Source organism: Kryptolebias marmoratus, linkage group LG4 (assembly GCF_001649575.2).
Source record: "Kryptolebias marmoratus isolate JLee-2015 linkage group LG4, ASM164957v2, whole genome shotgun sequence".
NCBI lineage: Eukaryota > Metazoa > Chordata > Actinopteri > Cyprinodontiformes > Rivulidae > Kryptolebias > Kryptolebias marmoratus.
Window position 1 is genome coordinate 23387489 of NC_051433.1, and position 20282 is coordinate 23407770.

At 38.2% G+C, this 20282-nt stretch overlaps 1 protein-coding gene across 1 annotated transcript in view; it reads left to right on the forward strand.

Moving 5' to 3' along the window:
* Positions 1-414: 414 nt before the first annotated feature.
* LOC108244366 (caM kinase-like vesicle-associated protein) overlaps positions 415-20282 on the forward strand; it is a 48946-nt gene continuing 29078 nt past the window's right edge. Inside the window, exon 1 of the mRNA XM_017430508.3 lies at positions 415-591. The gene's annotated coding sequence lies outside the window, so the exon portion shown is untranslated. The remainder of the gene's footprint in view (positions 592-20282) is intronic.

Below are 20282 nucleotides of genomic sequence, written 5' to 3' on the forward strand. Positions count from 1 at the left end.
AACTGACTGAGTTGTAATCATTTTTGTCCTCTAAGGTCCGTTGACTTTGGCAGCCATACTGAGTCAAGTTGACGCCAAAGGTTTATCAGATGTAGATACCCATCCAATGATTACTTTCTGAGAGTTTCATTAAAATACATCCAGTCGTTCATGAGATATTTTGCTAACAGACAAACAGACACGGGAAATATGTTATCGCCTGACTTTCACCTTTTGATGGCAGATGATGTTTTAATAAATCAAATAAATGCCACCCTGACAATACGGTCTTTACAGTGTAGGCTTCACTTTTTGATATTTACACAGTTTTTCTGAGCTCTCCTATCCGCTGGCTGCGCGCTCTGGACACCTCCCTCCTCCCCTCCTCTCCTCCTCCTCCTCTCTCCTCCTCACGCAGAGCTCTCCGCGCACAGGCACAACAGATGGTAACAGTACTACAAGCTGCAGGAGCGTAAGAATTTGGCGCAGAAGTACTTTTATTCCTCCAAACTTGACTGGAACGTTTAGTCTGAGAGGAGCTGGGGGGGATTCATTCTCCACTTTCTGACACTCTCTGGATCCTACGTTTACCAGGCGGAATCTGCTGTCAAGGTGAGTTATTCTGCTTTTTGAATGGTGTTCCAGATTCTGAATCGATGATGACTGTGTAATAACTAATAATTGTGCATCAGGATCTGTCTTACTCTTATTGAAATGTGATCAAATTTGACTGAAAGAAGAACAGTTGATCAGGACAATAGCCACTATTAGAGCTAATGTCCTATAGATTTAATTAAAATGTAAGTAATTTTGGTATAGATAAAAAAAAGAAAAAGTTGTTTAACTGTATATGAATCAAAATATTAAGCACAGAATGCTGATTAATTTAAAAATAGCCTTAACATACCTGACAAAGTTTAGAGGGGCAGAATCAATGGGATGTAGAAAGTTTAGAAACGTCAAACCTCCCTTTACTTCCCCTTTTTGTTTCCAGAGCTGTAAGTTTGAGTCTCAGTTGTTTGCCAGGAGTTTATTGCAGCCCTTTTTCTCCCCCGATGCTCCGCAGGCGCACATGTATGTATACTGTGGTGCTGATGCTGCAGCCCTGTGAGGATGCTGCTGTCACATCACCGAGCAACGATCAGTCACAGATTCCTCCGTTCGAGGGGTTCGGGTGAAAATCACTCTGCAGAGAAGAGTTTTTTTTTTTTTTTTGAAAGAAACAAAAAGAAACAGACATTTTTGTCAAAACCCAGTGATGGTGACTGACTCTGTGTCTGCTGTAATTTTTGACTTCCTATAAGACGTTATCAGAGTCAACATGTTTTAAAGCACATTTTCATAGCAACAACACGACACCAAACCTCTGCACAGCAAACGGAATTGTAATAAAAGCACTGAGAATTTTCAAGTGACTATAACAATAATTTAACAGAATATTTTGGTCACTTTGAAGTCAGGTTCATTGAAAGGTTATGAACCAATAATATCTTACCTGGTGTAGATAGGAGATGAGGTTTTTCAGCAAAAACACTTCAAATCTTTAGTAATTTTTCAATTTTTCTTCAAACTTACCCCAAGTCCTGCAGTTGAAAATCTTTCTAATCAAACAGAGGCTTCAGGGACAGAGATGCGTACTCTAATTCTGCTAGATGAAGATTTTTACTATGTTTCTTTAAATTGAATTACAATCACAGAAACAAACACTGGAAATGAGATGTCTTTGTTTTCTTTTTTGTTTTCAAGAGGGCTTGAGGGTGGTTGGAAGGTATTGTATTTAAAAAAAAGTACCCAGACTGATAAACCACTGTTAAGAAACAAACAAACAAAAAAATAAAAGGCAGTCATAATTTGTCATTTTGGCAGAAATTAACCCTAGAATTTCAGGTAAATAAACATGCATCGAGAAACTGGTGGCAATGTAAAAATTTATTTCAGAAAACATGAATTATGAAATTGTGGAAACTGGGTTGTTTTAAGATAGTTTTGGTTACTTTCAGATTATCCATTAGCTTGTCAGGTCAGTCACAATTAAACTCTGTTTAACAATTTTAAATCTTCAATACTTTTATACCCCCCCCCACACACACACACACACACACTTCAATAAAGCCAAAATGTCCCTTTAAGTTTTAATGCAACACACATGATGTCACTGTGGTTGGAGGCATGAAAATTCAGTAGTTTTTCTAGAAAACCAGTTTGCATGCTGTAAACACTGATCATAAAGAATAATTACTGACAGTCAGCTGTAAACAGATGAGACATGTTTCTGCAGCTTGTCCGACACTGATGCTTTTGATTTACGCCCAAAATTATCAATTTCATCAATCCACAATGAGATTTGTATTTAATGACAGGATCTTCAGCAGCAAAGCTAAGCCTCGCTTTGAGCTCCTCATATATGTGTATATATAATTACTCACCAGAGTATTTTGATTACAGATTAATGCCATTCATCCACATGTCATGTCCCTGAGTTGCTGGTGTGCTGTATGATTTTTACGATCTTCGTGGAGGTCCGGACCTCCTTTGGGCCCCAGGTGGCCCCGTGGCAGCAGCAGGTGCAGCAGGGAGTAGCAGCAAACCACCACGCAGCCTCACAGTTTGGACACAACTAGATCTCTGGGGAAAACAGTCCAACTTTGAGCTGCTCTCTGTGTGTGCTGCTGGTACAGGAGACATGTGGGGACTGCTTTATGACTGCTGAGGTGCAAATCTACATGTACTCCTGTGTTTAAATGACAGTATGGGGATATTTTTAATTACATAAAAACAAATAACCTGTAGGAAAGAGGGTCTACTGCACTGTGTAAATACATAGCTGCTGTATCTATTTGTGCAGGTCTGCTCACTCACATGCAGGCGCTCATTCCTTTCTGCTCTGCTTTCATTCATTAGTTCTTTTGTTTTCTCTGTAATGTACACACAGTAACATAGGCGTTCTGTTTTATTGGGCCGCAGAGCAACATGACAAACTGACTTCACCTCTCGTGCTCCTAAATAATTAGTGTGCGTCCTGAGTGTGGTTCTTACTACACACCGAGCAAGTATATTGGGGCATAAATTTTTGCTCGCTGCAGCACAGAAACCTCACAGAGGGCCTGAGAGATTATCCAATATCTAATATCTGCTCTTCATTTATCAAACCTGCACACTCTGGATACACACAGTGATGCATTTCAGCAAAGTTTATTTTGTTTATTTTACTAAAAACGTTCACATTTCTTATGCATCAAATGGGAAAAGACAGGAGGACAAACGCAACTTTTTAACACTAACGTTAAAACTGAAGGAACTGAAACTTGCAGGAGGCTCTGCTGAAGGGGCAATATGTTTTGTGTGTGTGCGTTAGTCTGTTGTGTAACCAAAAGATCTCATGAATCACTGGACAAATTTTAATAAAACTGGCAGAAAGTAACCATTGGTTGTGCATCTAAAACCGATTACCTTTTAGCATTAACAAAAATCAAGATTGCTGCCACAGGTAACTGCCAGCACAAAAATAGCTAAACTCAGTCTTTTTTTTTATATAGATAATGAACTAAAACTTGATGTGGTAGTAGCTGAGAGTCATTCACAACATGTGACATCTTGTAGTATTACATAGTTGCTCATAACATTTTTTTCAACCACTGACCAAAACGGCTACAACTCCCTCATTTCTCAGATGGTCTTAGTCTAAAACTCTGGTATGAAAGGCAGCAGGTGGTAAAGACTGCTGTGCCTTTAGTTTACTATATTTTTGCCACTGAGCTAAGCCAATAAGCAGAATTGGCAGTGGGGGACCTGTGTAATACAAGAGAATGGAGTTTAGTGGCTAAAGGCAGCAAAAACATTTACCAAATGTGAAAAGGTTAGATCTACAGTAATAAGTCAGGACTGGCTCTTTTTATGAGGACCCTAAGTGCAGTCTCTTGCTTTGAAGAGTGGAATCAAAAGGCACTGCAGAGACTGACTTTTATTTTTATTCAACACAACCCACATGTATGGTTTATATCATAAAAACACAGGGAAAAAATCTGCATACTTCATTTACAAGATTAAATAAGAGGGAGGAGAAGATATTTAATTGAATATTTGCTCATTAGAGGGGATTTTCAAATAGCCTGCAGATGTATTCTGTTTCATAAACATGATGCAAATTTGATACAACGCTCTAAACATCTTGTGTGAGCCGTATCCTCAGAGCTAACAAAACGAGTCATGTTGACTTTTACTTGCTACCGTTACATCTGATTCGTTCAGCATTATTTTAGTGCATACTGGGGTTCTCTTTTTGGTTTAATGCTGCTGCTGGGGTCCACTCATTGTGCTGAAGCTGAAGCTGAAGCCGAAGCCGAAGTCTCCTCACACGACCAGCAGAAATAAGTGGTCCTGTGAAGTGCTTAAAGTGGATCAATATCCTGCTGTGAGGAATGAGTGAGAGCAAAGAAAAAATAAATAAATAAAAAAGGGACAGGGGGGATACTACAGTAAAAAAATAAAAAATAAAATAAATCCTGCAGCGGTACTTGTGACAGCCGTTAAACAACATCTGACTGTAAGCTGCTAATCTCAACATGAAAGGGAGGTTGCTCACAGATGTGGTGAAAATGTAGAAATATAACGGATGCATTAAAGATGAACACGCTAAACATTCATATACACGTATGTAATAATTTCATCATTGGACCCTGAAAACCAAGCATGTCTGTTTCAGCTTGTACTATCCAAACTATCTGTGTTAACACAGCTCAAAGTAATTATGGATGGGTAAGTATGGATGTAAAACCCATACTTTTTTAGTTTGAAGTGGAGATTTTGTTTTGGGATTTCTAGTTCTTTCTTTCTTTTTGGTTGTCAACTTCACTCCCTGTTTTATTTTGTAGTATCACTTCCTTTGTCAGTCTTGCCTTCCTGTCCTTTTGTCACACCTGCTCTGGATTTGTAATCGGCACTACAAACCACAATTAAGGCCAGGTCCCAATACTCGCACTCCACCCTACGCCCCACACCCCAAAGTGCACAGAAGGGTTACAAGCATGCAAAAATTGGAGAATTGGGACAGTAAAGGTTACATCTTCGACTTGCGCCTCTGTGTCATAACTGTGACATCCAACAGGGCGGGGTCAGTCACTGTTTTGGTATTTTAAGAAGGTGCCAGTACAATTTTAAAAGTACAGTTTAGGTATTTTTGCTTTCCAAAGTCATTGCAGGAGATATTTGGCTGTTCAAATGTGTTTTGTAATGACTTGTTGAATACGGAGCAAAGTTTGATAGTATTCACACGTGTACAGCAGAGTGAAACAAGAATTATTTCAACACCTTACATTTTAAACGCCACCCAGAAAGGCCCCAGGCTGGGAAGCAATCCTGTAACCTTCTTGCTGTGAGGCAACAGCTCTAACCACTGCCCCTCCATGCCACTCTAGCTGAAATAAGATTAGGTAAAATAAACACGTTTTAAAGGCTGCACTGTAAATAGCAAATAAAAAGAAAAACATAAAAATAAAAATTTAGACTGTTGTCAATAAATAAAAACATTTTTATAGAAAAATTATTTTATATTATATGTTATAATATATGTCACTGATTCTGATTACTAAATTTTTAGGTCAGCAGAGAAGGCATTGGTGGCCTTGATGGCCCATAAGTGGATGCTTAAAAAAAACAAAACATATAACACCACGATTGTTGGTAGGGGAGTAGGCAGGACTTAAAGCCCCACATCACTAGAGCTAGACTCCAAAAATACATAGCAGATCTCGTAAACTGGGTCCTGCTGGCTTTAATTCCCAACAATGAGAGAAGTAGGGACATTTAGTCTATTAATATACACAGTCTATGCGTTTGACTCATTCTGTCTGCATTTTGGCCCTCAAACCTTCACCTGCCCTGTTTTGTAACACAGAATTAGAAAATACTGGAAGATCAATAATTATCCGACTTTATACCCCACCACAAACCGGCATCTGTGTTTCTCAAATATTGTTCAGTATAACAGTGTTCCTGTAGTGTTGAGCTACAAACTGCTTCTATTCAATATGGAGCAGGAAGGTTTACTTCTGGCTACATTTCAGCTTAAGAAGACCACTGGCTGCACAGCACCTCATACAGGTCATTGTTTATTCTCATCTTCACTTTTTAACAATGTTTTGTGTTGGTTGGGGAGGCAGTACATCATGAATCCATCATCAGGTTATCTGCCAATTATCAGTCTCTCACCTTTGCTGTCTTCTAGCTGCTTGGCTCTCGCTGGGTGATTTGAGATAAAGTTGCTGACTCTGTCGGAGTCCATTGTCGTTATAGGCTTGTTTCAGGGGAGAATAGAAAGGCAGTTATGTTTTAATGACACGTAGCACTGGCACTTCTGTTTCTGAACAGGAAACAATTAGAGTTGGTTAAGACAGGGTATGGGTGGAGGGTAAATTAAGTGATATTGTAGATATCAAAAAGAAGGGGTGTTTTCTGCCCTCAAACCTCATCTTTAGAGAAAGACTTAGTTTTGGCACCACGCTGCTTCAAAGAGACGCCCTGCCCAGCTTCCACAAATAGAAAATATGAAGGGGAATTTTTAATGGAAATAGATTAATATTTTACCTCAGCATTGATTCATGCTGCCACTGTAGACATTTTCATCGAGTGAGTTGGAAAAACATGTGAGCTTCCTAAAGACAACTGCTGTTCCTGGAACTTAGTTTGTCCTTCAAACTACCTGCTCTGACGTTTTCCTATAATAACATCAGTGGTAGAGACAAGGGTTGATTTAATGTGTTGCCATTGATCTGTGAGATTTGATGGCTGCATCCTGGAAAAACCAATGACAGTAAATGATAAATGAGGTAGAGTCTTGATTGGCATTTCAGTTGTACGTAAAAAAGCATTTAAGTGCAATCAGACAGACAAAAAGAAGGAGCCTTTGAGTTTTGATTTTAGTCCTGTTTTGTTTATACTTGTTGTTGGACTTTTTGGTTCTTTTAAAAAGACATTTTGTCCATTTTGAAGTGATGTTCTGAAAAAAAAACCAATTATAAATAATTATCATCTTAACTATTGTAGATCGTTAAATGGTCTCAGTTAGGAGAAATTGAGGTTAATTTTGACCAGACTGATGAGCTAACAGCTAATCTGAACACAGCCAAGACTAAAGGGAGTTGTTTCCATCTTAAATAACTCCAATCTTAACAGTGTCATTACATTTCATGCAAACACTGTTTCATAGACCTTTATATTTCCATTAATTCCCCATTACAGGGTTATAGAAACCTGTGGTTATTTACAAATGCAAATAGCCGTAGCAGCAGTCTTCTTTCACCTTTGGAGCTGCCTAGGGTCAAACTTAACAGGAAAGTTTAATTTTTTTTGCCTAAATAACTGTGCAATGCCAAACGAATGTTAATGTTAAAGTGTTAATAATAGGGTTTGCTTGAACTACTTTGAAATTCTGAAGATTGTAGTTGTTTTAAGACAGCAAAATTTGCTTAAACAAGTCACTTTTAGCTAATCAATCTGGTCTAACTCACCTAATCTGCTCCATCATGTTGTCATTAATATGACATGGGTAAAATTGTGCTTTATCAATGTGATGAGATGGTTTCTTTCTGATTTTTTTTTTAGATTCTGACTCACTCGGATTTATGAATTTGAGAAAGTAACAAAGTGTTGTTTTGCCTCTACTATAACAGAGCAGAATAGAGAAGAAAAGGATTAGTTTGTACCAATTATTCCAGCATTGTTCAGTTTAGTTAAAAATCTTAAAGAAAGCAAGAAAAAAAAAGTGATTTGTTTTACTCCCACTCAAAATAGATAAATTCAATGTGCAAGAAGCCTGGTCACTTATTTTGTGATATAAAAAAAAGATTATCCAATCTGAAGAAAGCAATAATAGCCAGTTTCATCAGTAGGATTTGAGGTGAGCACTTTATGAATGGTAAGCTGGGTACTTACTTTATAAATTTCATAATGTGCCTACAAACAAATTGCAATCGCAACTGTTTTGTTTAGAAAACTGTTAATTGTTTTCCTTAGATCTATAGGGAATTCATTCACATTTTAAGCTAAAAGAATATTCAATTCCCCTAGGCCGAGTAAAATAGTCTTGTTTGGAACGTTCCCACAGCTATGTATGTTAGCCATCTTTGTATTCAATTTCATTTCAAATTCAGCTCAGTATATAAAGTGATAATTCACAGCAAATGTCATTTCAGGGCCTCATCCAGAACAAGTGCATCAAAGCATCAAAAACAGGAAGTTTCTTTCAGTGGATCTAAATTCATTGGTTACATTTTTCAGGGCCTTGTAACTTTTCACCTCCTCTTCCATATAATAAGGACAGATTGTGCATTAAATAGTTCAAGAAGTTGAAAAAAAAATTAAAATTGAGCTGAATGCCTTTTAATAAGTTTGAGAGCAAATTGGCAGTGATCTAAAGTTACAGTGCACTCCATTCTGGATAGTGGCACCAGTACTAGCAGCTATGCTATAGAAAACAATTACAACATAAAGTCAGAATTAGCTACATGCACCTCAAAACACAGAGTTATTGGCAGTTCCATGTAGCCTTTTGGTAACTATGCTGTGCTGTTAGGTACTGTGTCCATTTTCAAATTATTGTACCGGCCTTATACAATTATACATGTCTCAAAGTCACATATTCTTCCAAATATTGGCTGTAGTTAAAAAATTGTCTCAAAGTATCTGGTAGCTATTTAAGCTGTCGCCTGGGGCCTTTCTGTGTGGAGTTTGAATGTTTTCCCTGTTAACACGTGGCTTTTCTCCGAGTACTCCAGTTTCCTCCCACTTACCAAAAACATGCATGTTAGGTTCAATGGTAACTCTAAATTGTCCCTAGGTGTGAGTGAGAGTGTGAATGGTTGTTTGTCTCATTTATCTCTGTGTGTCCCTGTGATGGACTGGAGACCTGTCCTGATGGACTGGAGTTAGGCACCAGCTCCTCCACAAAAGGAAAAGCAGGTAAAAGAATAGATGGATGGATATCTGGAAGCTCTATAATGACCAACTTTGTTTGCTTAAGCTGTACGAAATTCTCATAGCTGCACACAACACACTGATCTTCTGCCAGCCAATGTAGACGAATCAACATTCTTGACGTTATCACTGAAAAGGCTCTAAAAAGCAACATTAGTATTTATTTTGAGTTATGTTTGTCTCCGCCTGATGAATTTAGTTTCTTATTAGTTTTAGCCTTTTTAAGGGAGTATTAGGACTGCTTCCTCAGGTACATAATTGCTACAAGTAAGTGTCAGTTTGACAAGTGATGGTGTGCAGGTGGTTCTGAAAGTTTTCACAATGGAAACCAGCTGCCTGCTGGAGAAAACAACAATAGCTGTGGCCTGGAGAAGGCAAATAATGAGCTGAAGATATTATATATAAACCTTAGAGGAGTCAATGTGGCTGCCGATTTAAGGGGTTCTCTTTGGGTTTACAGAAGACACATAGACCTGAGTGTCAGTTGATTCAAAGCCACGACTACATCATCTCTATGACCCTGTTTACAAGACACTGCTTTTATGTGAAACTGGGACATTTCTGCTGTGTTTCGATCATTCATGAACATGACAACAGCAATCATTTTCTGTGACGCCAAAGCTTTTTGAATCCAGGTCTCAGAGTGAACGTTTTTGGAAACACCTGACATCTGTGTAAAATCCCCTGCAGTCAATAGTTTTTCTGTGCTTGCGTGAGTAGATGAAGAACAGTAATAATGGCAGATAGCAGAGTACCGTTTGAGCTGCTCACTCTTTTCAATGTATCAGACCTTCTGACACAGAACTTATATGAAAAGTCAGATGTGCTGGGTTCAGTCTATATTCATATGTGCAGAAGGTAGTGCTGCTTAGAACTGGAAACATGTTTCACAAACAAACAAAAATGTTGCTTTAATGAGACGCGGAAATTTGAATGCTGAATAAAATCCACTACAGTTTTGCTACAGATAAAGGAAGACGGAGCCTGAGCTGAGGGGGCAGGTGGCAGACATGAATGAGCAGCTTTAATAAAAAATTTTTAGAGCAACAGTTTTTGCTCATGCCGCATAAAACACACAGTACCAGCGCCAATTTATTTGATAATGTAAGTCTGCTTAGTGACAAACCCCTTAAATATCCAAAAGATAAATTAGAAGGTTTTTTCCCCTAAATTTACCAATATGTAAAATACTACATAAACCCTCCACAGGGGAAAAGAAAAAAAAAAATGGTGCACAGAGTGTGAACAGTAATGCACTGGTTTTGTAACCAAGGTAACTAACGACAGGAACAACAGTGAATGGTCAGATTAGCTGGTGAAGTGTGAAGAGGAAGCATTTCATCAATTGTACATGTAGACTCTGAGCCTGCAGTGGCTTCTTTAATTTAACATAACAACTTGTTTAAAATTAAAGGCTGACCAGTCCTTGAATGAATGCATATCACCCACAGCCATTCATGCCATTGTTTTAGACTAAGATCATCTTATGCTGAGGATTGACAGCTTTATAGCTATTTTGGTCAAACCTTGAAAATAACATTATGCACAATTTTAAACAACAGTGCAATATCTTGCATGATCACTTGGACTATGTGTTGTCAGTTACTGTCAATTACCACCACTCCAAATTTTAACTCAATAAGTGCAAAAATTCAATTTTTACTGAGGAATAATTGAGCACCCAGCTCACAGGCTTGAGGTCTGCAGCTGGCCGGAGATGACCTAATCACAGGCTTCAGGAAGAGCATTCTGTGGAGGCGGATGCCTCCAATAGTGACAAGGATTCACAGCTCAGTCATTCAGCTCATCCCCTCCCACCACAATGACCCCCTGTCACCTGGCTTATCGCCACTCCTCTCTGCTCGCCTCACAATCTTTCATCATGGAGTGCAGCAACACACCAAAGCCTGATTAACTGGATCACTGCGTAGACAAGGCAAGAAAGGAAACAGAAGGATATTTAGATTCAGACTGTTACTATTGACTTGAGAAAGGCCTCAGAGATCATCTTTTTTCATTCATGTGGGAGGAAAAGAAACATGAGTCCAACTTTGTGGTGGATGGAAGGTTTTTGTAGAGCAGCAAGTCTGCTTTCCATCTGCATTAACTTATGCAGAAAAGGTTAAGAATGGATCAGAGGATCAAACTCCAGACAATTTCATTGTTAAAGCTCCAATATTTCAGCACAGAATCATAATATGAACTCTTGTTTGCTGCCATGCAGCATAGATTTGAATGATTCAGTCATTTCAGACAGTCTTGGCTCGACACAGTTGGCTGTTTTTTTCTGCCAGGATCATTTTGTCAAGAAGACATACTGATGATTTTAATGGTATTTTTTTAAATATGTAGTATTGCTAAAAGAATATATAAATAGCATTTTTTGACATTTGTATGAATAAAAAGCAATATGTGAAAGATATAATCGACACAAGGAAGACGGCAGTTAGATAATGAAAGAAACTCATTTTGATGCGCTATAGCATGGTATTTAGGGAAATTGTGCACGTTGTCGTTCCCTTTGCTTAGTTTATGATTATGCAAATTTGGAAAGATTCTAAATGTTTTAAAATTGACATTTAAAACAATAGCTAAATCAATTTTAGAAGAAAAATGTTTTCATAACAGAACTAAGACAAAAGAGGCGACTTGTACTCAGATGTTGATAATCGAGTGGACACAGGTGTGCTGATTACAACAAGGAGCAGGTGAGGGAAACTGGATGATAAAAACAAGAATCCTGAGGACATCTGACGACTTAAAAAAAGACCTGTAAGAACACAACTGACTATCCCAAAACAACCCAAACCTACAGTAAAACACCAAAATCTACACTGATATTAGAAGAAAACCAAAAACCCGAACAAAGCCTCAAACTGTGACACCACACAAAAAGCAGAACAAAAAATTTAATCAAAATTTAAGCTATGGAACAAATTTTCCATTTGCAACTTTTACTAAATGAGTGCATTATTTTAAATTCTTAAATGGTAAATGTTGTGCTATGTACACTATGTATGATTTCCTACTATTACTCACACCACCATACCACCATAAACTCACGGTTCTTGTTACTTAACCCATACACTTAAAATAAACTGTGACAAGAGCAAAACAAGAACTGCATGTTTTTATGTTGCACACAAAATGCTACATTTTAAGCTATGTGCCAAATTATTTTGTATTAAAGCAAACTCAGAAATAGACGTGTTGACAGCTGTGATGTAGTTAACATCACAGTATTTTTTGGAATCCAAAGATAACCTGCTGAAAGGGTGTGTGCATGATTCACACATTTTGCCTAAACTTCCGCTGAGTGGATATAAAACATTTATGAGACAGACAAAAGTGTTAGGCTTTTCTTTTTATCTCTTTTTGAATGATTACCTCCAAAATAGTTGTAAGAGTATGTCTTTTTTATTCATTTTATTGGTGCTTCACTGAGGAGTAAAGTTTACAAATATATAAATATATATAAAAATTGTTGGCAGAGATTGGTTAGATAACTTGGCTTACTGAATAAAACAGTACATAGATGAGTCTGAGTGCTGCGTGGGACCTGTAAGAGTTGGACCATGCTCTTGTTACCTGTTTGAAGCACAAATGTGATCACACTGTGGGTGGGGAACACGTTTAAGCACCTAGAACAATTTTAGTTTTGGCTTATATGTAAACTGGATGACATTTTGTGGGAGACTTGGTGTGTTTACATTAGAAAGTGTGGAAATGGCCCAGGGTTTGCTTGGCTCTGCTGACGAGCAGGTGGGATTAAGTGGTGGGCAGACGGTGCTGTGATTCTGCCCGGGCTATCAAGGCAAATCACTGGACAGCTCATTGCTCCTTGCTGAGTTGGCGTTTATAGTTGGCTGCAGAGCTCTCTGTCCACCGTAATTATGTCATCTTTTATGGATTCTGACCATTTTTCGTTCTACCCGTGTTATAAGTAACCAGACAGACTGCATGTTATTTTAAAGCATTGCTCAGTTCTTCACCATGACTTGAATTTGCCTGTAGTCATTCATTCATCTTTTTACCTGCACCCAGCAAGAAAAACAGCTGCTCAACTCCTTCGCCATTTGTAAAACAGCTAGAAATTCTGGCTTCCTGTGTTAAGTATCTTTAAGCACACAGCAGTGACACTATTTCCATTTCACCAGCATTCTGTCAAGAAAGATTAGGCATTCTTCATCCTGCGGGGTGTTCTACCCCAGAAAGAATAGCTGGTGAATATGACGAGGCTGTGGATCTGCCATGCTTTACATAATAGAATACTGTAGGTTTTTGGAAATATAAAAGTATGTGTAAACCAGATTTTTTTTTTTCGCACACAAAAATATGTGAACAGTGAGTGAACCTGCTGTCACTTTACTTATGAGAATGTGATTTCAGACAGCATTCAGAACACCTACTTTGTCCATTTAACAAAACTATTTATCCTCATGAGCACACAAGCAACAACCTGAAGGTACTACTGTGCATCTTCTATAGCAAATACCAAAAAACAAACAAAAAAAGAGACTTTAGATCCTTTCACAAAACACTTCAATTCAGTCGATGCAAAATGGGAGGGTTGAAATTATGCCACTGCTTTTATACCTCTCTGGTTAAAACTCTGTTTAATCTATGATTTTCTAGATTTATATTAGTTCTTTATATATAAGCTTTCATTTATAACTACCATAATTTGTAGTAAAAGTAACAAAACTTGCACTGTGCATGCTGAGCTACAGGATACACACTCTCCTACACACAACAGTGTAAGCCCACTAATTTAACTTTAGTTAATTAACTTATTTCAGTCTAAATATCCCTAAACAGTATTAAATATTATTTTATCATTTGGATTTAATGTTCAGGATAACAGTGTATCTCCTTTCACTCATTATCTTCACATTTGTCTGACGATGCTGTAGCAATAATTAGATGTTGTGATGATATGTTGAGCTACAATAAACAAGTTACAGTAAAAAAGAAGATTGTGAAGTATTTCTGTTACAACATACCCTAATTACCCAGCCCCCGTCCCCTGATTTTTACAGATAGTTCAGGAAAGCTTTAAAGCATGACTAATTATTATCCCGAAAAGATTTTCCCTGATCTGAATGCAAATCCACAAAGGCTGCCTGAAGAAGCACAATTTCCAAGAATTAAGAGTGTGGCTTATTAGTGTTCATACTGTCCTTTTAAAACAATAGCTCTAATATGTCATGTTTACAGTCAATTGACATTCAACCTCCAATTTGCCTGACAGTTCCCTTTGAATTTAGTTGGTATAAGAGCAGAAACAATATCTTGCTAAAATCTCTCTCCCTGTCTTCTTGTCTATTTAATGAGAACAGCAATATGCAAAACATGTGTGGCCAAATGAGAAGCCTAAACCCTGAAGACACAGATGAAAATTTTGATTTTTAAACTCTTTATCAGCATAATTCTTAAAAGCTTACACAACTTGGACAAGATGTAAGAAATTATAAAGTCACTGATTTGTGGCTAAATTTTGACTTTCAGTCTCAACCATTTGAATTATTTCAAAGCTGCAAATGTTAGGCAGGAATACTAAATAAAAGACAATAATACTGAACTCAAGACTTGGGGAAAATGGGGATCAAGTGGATCCCCACTTGATCCATTTTTTATCATTTTTTTTATCATTCAAAAAGAATTTTGAATGATAAAAAGACTGGTGTACAGCTAAAAAAAGAACCCCCCCCCCAAAAAAAAAAAAAAAAACAAAAAAAAACAGTAGAATGGACAAGGTTTATTTCACATGAAGTTTGTCTTAAATTGCTACCTCATCATGGAGGAACTTGAGTATCCTGGGGTCTTCGTAAGCTATGCTGTACAAGGCAGTTTGCCAGAGGTAGGGTCTCCCATGGCGAATTGATTCTGAGTAAGGGGCCAGACTGGGTGGATTTTAATCACCCAGATCATGAATCCCTTGAATCATGAGTCCAAGGGACCCAGCCACTTTGCCTGGACTGGAAATGCTGGGGCCTCACCCTGCAGCCAGACCTGATCGAAGAGCACCTGGTGACCAGGCTTTTACCTATATTGTGTCTGGCCAGGCAAGGCCTGACCAAACACCATGGGACCATGGTCCAGTGGACCCATCACATGCAGGAGGTGTTGAAAGGGAACACTGAATTGTTAGTTGGGCGACAGTTGGAGGTGGAGGCTTTGATGGTTTGACCCTCAGATTGTGCAACTACCCACATGGACTGGCACTTCACTGGTGGAGAAACAGCTTGAACTTGTACTGGAGATAATGTAACACCAGCTAGATATACAGTAGTTGGGATCACCTCAACCCACAGTATGAATTCCAGAGCCAATATCCTGGAGAGAGGCTGGACTCTGTTCCACCCTGGCGTCGTCCTGGATGGGAAGCAGACAGCAGGGGTGGATTTACTTTTAGCTCCACATCTCCTCAACCAAGCATAGGAGTTTTCTCTATGTTGATGATAGGGTAGTCTCCCTTCTACACTTTTGAATGTAAGAAAGGTTTCTGACTCATGTTTATGCTGATGCAGTCATGTGAGGTGGAGAAGGAGGCGAACACAGACTCATCATAAAAAACAAATTTATTAACCAAAGAAAGAACAAAAACAAAGGCTGACGAGGCAGCAAAAACTAAACAAAACAAAATCCAAAAGGGCAAGGCGAAGCAAGGCAAGGCGAGAGACAAGGGACTAGAGACAATACACAATGAACCAGCAGGGTAGTGGAGAAAGTAACCGGGTTTTAAAGCTGAGGATGATTATGGGAAGTGGGCACAGGTGAGTGATTACAATAGCGGACCGGTGGAGATGGGCGTGGCAATTAACAAGAGCTGAGAGAGGATAAGTGGAGAATGAAGACAAATTGGCAACAAACAGGAAAACAAAACAACAAAGACAGTAAACCAAACCCAAAAGAAACCAGAAACAAAACACTACATACAAAAAGAAACACTACCAAAACAAAATGTGACAGATGCACCTCCTTCTTGGAGGTTTTGGGGTATCTGCCGGAAGATTCGGAACCAGAGAGGTGTCCTGTTGTTGAATTTTTTTGTTGGTCATGGATTGCCAATAAAATAGATTATGTTTAAGCATAAGGGTCTCCATAGGTGCATGTAACACCAGGAAACCTGGGTCTCGATATTATAATTGCGCCATTAGACCTGCATCAATATGTCTTGGACAAATGGTAGCAGTTTAAAATAACTTGATTTAAATATTACCCATATTTTATTTTTTATTTTACCCAAGATTTTTGCTGTGCACATTTTATGTAAACCCTTGCACCATATGATATTTTGCTGTAATTTGTTTATTATACCTTGATAGCTTCAGTACACTGAAAACTGTCAACTACATTCACCTGTCTTACCTTTCAGCACTACAACCTTCAAGATCTATCTTGTTTTAAACATCACACTCAGGGCGCAGCAGCGCTCCAGCCTCAAAGGCATTTTCCAGCTCTGAACTTCCCATTTTCAGTTCAATGAAATGATGATATGGGGGAGGGAGACCCTCCACACAGATGGAGAATAGAGCTGTTCAAATTGAATGAGAAAAGAGAATAAAAGATGGAGGCAGTACGCAATGCAAGGCAGCGTAGAGCAGAAACTAATGAGAGCGTTAGACACAAACTATTGACTTTACATGAAGGGAAAGGAAAACACAGCAGATACTGTAAGAGGACAAGAAGACAGTGGAGAAAATATTTAGTTGTCATGATAAAGCTAAGAATGTGTCCTTTTATTCTACCTGGCATCTTCATAAAACATAACTCTTTATTTTTTGTTTATGTGAAAATTACTACATGTAGGCTATGGTCTTACAGATTAATGTGAAACTATCCCTAAAGGAAAGCTCAACAACTTTAACAGTCCAGAAGATCTGGGTTAGCTCATTCGGAGCTGATGCAACATATGCACACTTTTGTGGACAGTTTTCCAGAAAGCCTTCAGGAATTAGAAGGCTTTTTAAAATCTAGTCTCAGACCAAACTGGGTTAGATGTGGCATGACTAATACACAACAGCAATACGGGATACTTAACTTTTGTTTTCTGTACAATTCTAAAGTTTTTTCCAATAAATAAGTCAACATTTTTGCTAAAAAAATATTTGTACATCTTTCAACTGTAAGTAGCTGAATCAGGTGCCTCACAGCTGAAGGATAACAACCTTCCAGTGTCTTCATCATTCAGTCTGTTTTTAAGAGTGCTGAAGTGTCTTCAAAAGGTGGACGTTCTTCTGGGTCTTCATAATTGCAGCAACGATGTACTGATCAAAAGAAATGACTTTACAGACATAAGTTATTCTTGAATAGTGAGTTTATTCAAAATAACAGAGTCTGTGCCGAAACCGGGAACTTCTGTTCCAATCAGGGAAAATCCCCCGTTTCTCTGGTGCTGCTTGTTTTTATGAACATTTACCACACCCTAGTAAGAGTAACAAGACACCCACGTCCCACTGGGGCGGACCTGTAGGATTCAAGTACATTCAATTCCATTTATGGGGATAAACTAGGGTCTTCAGACAAGCAACAGCTAGCTGTCCACGTTTGCGACAACGTGAGCGTAAGAGCCCACGGTTCACTTCCTAAGAAGGCGTTGTGGCTGAGGACAGTGTCTCTCAAAATGATAGCTCAGGCCTCATGGCCTGAACACAGATGCAGACCAGTTACCTCAGGGCTTTTGCAGCTGACCAGTGTGTCATGAATTAGGTGTAAGCTATTGTCTAAAATTGTTTTTAAATAGCTATAACTCAGTCAAGTCGATGGTTATTGAGGAAAAAAATAGGTGTAGAAGTAGCTGAGAGTCATCCCCAACACAGACTCTGAGTGCTAACAGATCAGCATTCCTTCAAGTGATGCTAGCTTCATCAAAGCTGAATTTGGACCAAATCAAATGATCTAAACAAATCTCAATTTTCTATCCTTTTTTGAGCTGAATTTAGACAAATCCTAGAAGTTAAAAACATCCTACTTTCTCATTTTTGGATAAAATTTGATCGTGGCAGATGGGCTAAACTAAGTCCCAATTATTGCCTTTACTTTTGGGCGCTCAGTAGAGGCCATGATTGACAAGCCTGAATTAGCCATAAAAAGATATTTGTAATTTGAATGTTGGTTGTTTGAATGATCACAACTTGTGACATAAATATGTTTTCCAGCAAACCATCTGCAAAAGACAATTCTTCAATTCTTAGTTTGTGTCCTTTGGCTTTTCATATCTATGTACAAATGATGTTTCCTGTGACTTTGAATGAATTAAACTGTTATATAAAGTACAAAATTTGAGCATGAAGTTTCATTGTGTCATTTTGATAAAGCATTAGCTGCAACTGGAATTCAGTAAGTTTTAAAATTGGGGGGCTTTTAGCTGTTCGTCTTCTCAGAGGCTGATGAGAGCAGATTTAAAAAGTGGATTGGATTAGATGTCACTGCAGGTAACAGCTAGATGGAACACAAGAGTGTGAGTCAAAGACTGGGAGTATGCAGTGCATCAAACTTAGACAGAAAGAACCTGCAGAATTTTTTATGTTCTGCTAATCTGAATTAGCATGCATCCAACACAAAAAAGAAAAACTTGTTAGGTTTAGGGTTGCAGACAAAGGCTGATACTCTAAAATCTCAGGTCAATGCCGTTTGTTTTTTGTGCAGAAATGCACTGTAAAGAATCTTCCCTGTCAAGCATTATTGATTAAATAGTATAATGTACAACATATCAACAACCTCTAGCTTTTCTTTGATGTGTGACAGTGTGCTGGGAGTTCAATTTGGTATCTAATACTGTCATGAACAGGGTGGAAGGAGGCGAACCCTGAGCGTTGACTCATGGTGATAAAAAAAAAAATTAGAAATAAAAGGCAAACCCAAAACAACGGCTGACATGGCAGCAAAACCTAAACTAAATGCAAAAACATTTACTAACTAAACAAAACCTGAACAGACCTGAGACCAGAGATGAATCAAAGGGAGACGACGAGGCACGACCAAAAAAGGGACAGCACATCAGGGAGACAAGAGTATGACAATGAACCAGCAGCGAGGTAGAGAATGTGACCGGGTATTAAAGGCAGAGGGTGATTAGTGGAAGTGGGCACAGGTGAGATGATTATGGAGCTAGAGGCAGGTGTAGATGGGTGAGAAAAGGGAAGAGAGAGAGTGTGACTGAGGAGAAGTGAATGGTGGCTGAGGCACAGGGAAGAGACAAATAACAAACAATAAACTCTAACTGAAACATGAAGACAAAACATAATTCAAAAACTCAGATCCTAACAAACACACTATTATGTAACCCCCAATATCATGCAGAAATGTCATGAAAAGTGGGCCAGTGTGTACATATTGTTACAGTATAGCCTGAGGTTACCTTCTGCTGCGGTTCAGCTCCTACTTAACACAGTTTCACTTCATTACAGGAAATACTTCATACTACAGTGGGTGGTGTGGAATTGTTTCCTTTAAATGTTATCCATTTTCAAGTCTGCTCTTGTCATTTTCATAAATGGGATTTTGTGAATTTAATACTCATAATTTGCATCTCCTTTGCTCTATCAACTCCTCAGTCAGCAGTCTGAGGGGACTTTCAATTAGTGCTCGTTCGACATTAAAACGGTGTCCGCTTTATTTATCCCCGCCTTTAGATGATCATTTTTCATGTAATGTCGATTTTATGCACGGCAATTAAAATTTCTGTCCACTGAAGCAGCATGCAGGAACAAAAAGCTAATGAGATTGGCTCGTGCTTTGCAGCGGAGCACTATCTCCTCACATACAAGTCATCTTTCAAAAGAATTTGAGGTACTGTGGAAAATCTTGATAAAAGAAGAATGCAGTCATTTGCAACTCATTTCACAACTCAGAATCTCATTTAGAAACACTGTGTATAATATCCTGGGGGAAAAGTTTAGAAAAATGAGAAGTTAAATGGTCAAAGAAAGAAACTTCTAAAATAAATTCAGGAAAAATATGTACAAATAACACTGGAAGTATGAATCAGTAGCTGCAGCTGAACACTAATGGCAGTTCTGAAGCTTTTGTTATCAGATTTGAACATTTTAATTTTAGATTTCTTGCAGATGTACAGACTACAGCCTTCTAATCACACAGTAGAGCTACACATGAGTTCCTGATTATATTATACAGGTGCTGGTCATAAAATTAGAATATCATGAAAAAGTAGATTGATTTCAGTAATTCCATTTAAAAAGTGAAACTTGTATATTATATTCATATTATATTCATACATTACATACAAACTCATATATTTCAAATGTTTATTTCGTTTAATTTTGATGATTACAAATGACAACAAATGAAAATCTCAAATTCATCATATC